Source organism: Gigantopelta aegis, chromosome 12, assembly GCF_016097555.1.
Source record: "Gigantopelta aegis isolate Gae_Host chromosome 12, Gae_host_genome, whole genome shotgun sequence".
Lineage (NCBI taxonomy): Eukaryota > Metazoa > Mollusca > Gastropoda > Neomphalida > Peltospiridae > Gigantopelta > Gigantopelta aegis.
Window position 1 is genome coordinate 29,639,147 of NC_054710.1, and position 4,711 is coordinate 29,643,857.

The 4,711-nt window shown below is 42.7% G+C and overlaps 1 protein-coding gene across 4 annotated transcripts in view; it reads right to left on the reverse strand.

Moving 5' to 3' along the window:
- LOC121385724 overlaps window positions 1–2,053 on the reverse strand; it is a 41,616-nt gene extending 39,563 nt beyond the window's left edge. For 2 of the 4 annotated variants that reach the window (XM_041516493.1, XM_041516491.1), the window contains exon 1: window positions 1,844–2,053. The gene's annotated coding sequence lies outside the window, so the exon portion shown is untranslated. Of the gene's footprint in view, window positions 1–1,784 lie in introns of all 4 variants that reach the window. The other 2 variants (XM_041516492.1, XM_041516490.1) reach the window with 1 other exon arrangement.
- Between the last annotated feature and the right edge of the window lie 2,658 nt (window positions 2,054–4,711).

A 4,711-nucleotide genomic window follows, 5' to 3' on the forward strand; every position in this document is an offset into this window, starting at 1 on the left:
AACATTTGATTTATGGTTTGTGCTATCCTGCCTGTGGGAAGCGCAAATAAAAGATCCCTTGCTGCCTGTCGTAAAATAGTAGCCTATGTGACGACAGCGGGTTTCCTCTAAAAAAACCTGTCAGAATGACCATATGTTTGACGTCCAATAGCCGATGATAAGATAAAAAAAATCAACGTGTTCTAGTGGCGTCGTTAAATAAAACAAACTTTACTTTTCCTGATTGAGACGGCAGAAAAAAAAATCGGAGAATGGGTCCACGGAGGAGATTCGATCCAGCGACCAAAGCACCTTTTTTTTTCTCCATTAATTTTCTTACCATTACATGTCATTCTTAGATGTAATATACTAAATCCCCTGCACACCAACCCCCCCCCCCCCCCCACCATTCCGCATCCGAAGCCTATATAAGCAAACAATGAATATACACATTGTCAGGCTCGTAGGAATGATATCTGGAGTGTGTGTGTGTGTGTCGGGGGGGGGGGGGGGTGTCACAGCCTCTATAGTTAGAGTGGGGAGGGGGTGGGGGTGGAACAAGCAAACAAAGGTCGTCGTAGTATGTTTTATCAGACATATATACACAAGACCTGTCTTGGATAGAACTCTGGCGAAGTCAGAGGTTGTGCCCACGACAGGCATGCTTGAACAGTTCTCTGATAGGGAAAAATTACCCACATCCACCCACGTACGCAAGAATATTATGCACATGCAAAATAATGAAACCACGCATACACCTGCACACACGTGAAAAACAAAACAAAACGCACACATACATACATACACGCAAGAACACGCACACACACACACGCAAGAACACACACACACAGACACATGCAAGAACACACATACAAGAACACACATACACACACACGCAAGAACACGCACACACACATAAACACACGCATGAACACACACACACATATACACAGTAGAATACACACGCAAGAAAGAAAGAAAGAAATGTTTTATTTAACGACGCACTCAACACATTTTGTTTTCGGTTATATGGCGTCAGACATATGGTTAAGGACCACACAGATTTTGAGAGGAAACCCGCTGTCGCCACTACATGGGCTACTCTTTCCGATTAGCAGCAAGGGATCTTTTATTTGCACTTCCTACAGGCAGGATAGAACAAACCATGGCCTTTGTTGAACCAGTTATGGATCACTGGTCGGTGCAAGTGGTTTACACCTACCCACTGAGCCTTGCGAAACACTCACTCAGAGTTTGGAGTTGGTATCTGGATTAAAAAATCCCATGCCTCGACTGGGATCCGAACCCAGTACCTACCAGCCTGTAGACCGATGGCCTAACCACGACGCCACCGAGGCCGGTCACACACGCAAGAAGACACACGCACAGAAATACGCACGCACACACGCACACACATACAGAGAGAGAGAGAGAGAGAGAGAGAGAGAGAGAGAGAGAGAGAGAGAGAGAGAGAGAGAGAGAGAGAGAGAGAGAGAGAGAGAGAGAGAGAGACACACACACCCACACACATTTACACACACACACACACCTACACACACACCTACACACAGAGAGACACACACAGATAGAGACACCCATACATTTACACACACACACACACACACACACACATACACACACACAGACACACACACACAGACACACAGATAGACACACACACACAGACACACAGATAGACACACACACACAGACACACATACACACACACACACACAGAGACACACACACACAGACACACACACACACACACACACACACACACACACACACGTATACATACATACCTGTATCACTAACAGAACTAATAAAGCACAATCCCTGCATGGCGGGACTGATTAATTACCGCAGAAAGCCGCTTAAACCCAGTCCGTGAATCTTGTTACATTCACACGCTCGCAGAGCTTGTCCCTGTAATTTCCATCGCCGCGTTGGCCATTTCGCGCATCATTGGCGAGAATTCCGGACTTTCTATCAACTGTGACACTCTGCCAAGCTTTTCCTGGTTACGTTGTTTCTTTGCAGTGACGCCTGGCGAACAATGATTACGGGTTGCATGGTACCAAAAGAAGAGAGTTCCGTGTCAAAATTCGATATCAGAGTGAAAAACAGCTGTGGCTGTGATTGGTAGTAATATGTGACATTGATTATTTGTGCAAATACTATTATCTATTGGCAATAAATAAAGAAATACGATTGTATTTGTTATATAGTTGTTATGCGGGGCGGGGCGGGGCGGGGCGGGGCGGGGCGGGGCGGGGCGGGACTTAGCCCAGTGGTAAAGCGTTCGCCTGATGCGCGGTCAGTCTAGGATCGATCCCCGTCGGTGGGCCCATTGGGCTATTATTACTCGTTCGAGCCAGTGCACCGCGACTGGTATATCAAAGACAGTGGTATGTGCTATCCTGTCTACGGGTGACGCATATAAAAGATCCCTTGCTGCTAATGGAAAAAATAAGCGGGTTCCTCTTTAAGACTATATGTCAAACTTACCAAAAGTTTGACATCCAATAGCCGATGATTAATACATGAATGTGCTCTGGTGGTGTCGTTAAACCAAACAAACTTTACAGTTGTTATACAGTAAACACCAGAGGTTGAAACTAATGCAGGGTACCCCAAAAAATGGAACTGCGATTTTCAGGAAAAATGGCGGTTGCTAATAAAAACATTAATTAAATCTCTTAAATGGTATGTGAGCCCCCCCCCCCCCCCCTTCCATTTTCTTGCAGGTAGATTAGATATAAGGTGCCACACATTTTATTGCTGTACTGCCTGGGTGTCAGGTCTGGTCATAGGGTTTAACGTGCACATTCAGAACAAGCTGTTGTAGAGCACGCCTGTCATGGGCGCAAGTGTCGGCCTGGACCGGCTCCTCTGTCCAGGACAGGAAAAGGATTTGGGGTGGGTGGGAGGAGGGGTCTCCCGCGCTGGAAAGTACAAGAGAGCACCAACAGCTCGACACCGTGGTCGGTAGCGGCCAGGAGCATGCTTGGTGCTATTGAATGTAGGATTAAAGGGACAAACCCTAGTTTTTAAACACTACAGCATATTTTTCACTATTAGAGCCGTTTATGATCACTGAAATCAAACATTACTTATATTTTATTCTTTAGATTATTCATTTCTGAAGAACCGAAGTGTTTCTGGTCATCCTGGTGTTTGTAGTACCAAAAATTGCATTTTTCATATTAAAAAAAACCCGCACGCGAGTCGGAGAAGTAGCGGTTTATTGATCCGAGTTCTAGTCTATTTTTAAGGATATTTCCTCTTTTAACGTCACAGACTCTTCTTTCACTATATTGTAACTTTATCTAAATGAGTTACAGGTTTGTAAATTAACTAAACTTAGTGTCCATTTTTTACGGGTTAAAACTAAGACCTGCACCTTTAAGTAAAAAAAAAAAAGGTAATAGATTGCGCAAATATCTTGCCTGGATGTGTTGATACGCTGCTTATATTAGTTTTATTAGTAAATGTTAACATTATCGGCAATAGGAATTGATTTGGTCCGATGGAACCTACACACACTCGCGCGGATACGGTCAGTCGTTGACTTCAGTGTACGCAGTGTACGCGGTGTACGTGGTGTACGCGCGCGGCTCAGGAGGACAGACAGGAAATTAAGTAGTGAGTTATTAGTATACGTACAGGTATAGCTTATTTGTTTTCCTTTATACGTGGTTATTTACTTTCTTAATTAAAGTTTTACAAGCCATGGTGGCGTAGAGGTTAAGCTATGGGCTTTCTGAGGATTACAGATGGGTTTCTTAGCACAGGAAATGAGACAGGCGCAAATTCCATTAATCCGTAATCCGTATACGTTTACGTGTATACTGGTGTCCTTAGAAAACTTTCTTTCTTACACACCCGTTGCTGAGAACATCATTCGGTATTTTCGATAACACATATTTGTTTACACATGTACGTGTGATAACAATTTCAAGACATACGATTGGCTGTTCCTAGGTGATGAAAGGTCACCACTGCCATATATCCAATGAAAAAACAAAACGATCGAAATCGATTACACTGTGACGTATAGTTAACCTGACAATCATGTGTCTGTGACGCGTAAGTGCAAGGGCTGTAAATAATTTTTAGTCGAAAAAGATGTTAAAATTTGCTTAAGGATATGTAAGAAATAAAATAATACATTTGTGTCCATTAGATACTATTTATCTCACAACTCTTACTATCTTACTTATCTAACGGACACTCGTGTGTTATTGTCTGTATATTTTTTAATTTAATTATGAATACTGTAAACCGTATTAATATTGCGACGTGTTTTTTTCGCGAATGTATACCTTAGCGCATGTTCGCGACGTGTAAATTTCGCGAACGACCGTTGACAGCTCAAAAAAAAAAAGTGGATAAAGACAGCTCACTGTAATTGTTATAAAGTTACTGTCTGTAAATCGATATTCTGTTATCCTACATCAAGCAATTGTGTCTAGTACACTCTATAGAGGGATTAGGCCCTACCCACCTCACCTGTATTAGAATCACAACTCACAGCTTCAGTTGTTAACTGTTAACACCCTTTGGCAGATAAAGCAATAAACGATTAGTCGCCATCGATTGAAGTTACATAAAACAATTAACGATTAGTCGCCATCAAGGAGAGCTCGTGTATAGGCTGTGCCTGTTGAGTGAATCTTTTTGTGAATTTTATTCTCAATAAAATATTTCAAAACAAAACAAATTAGTC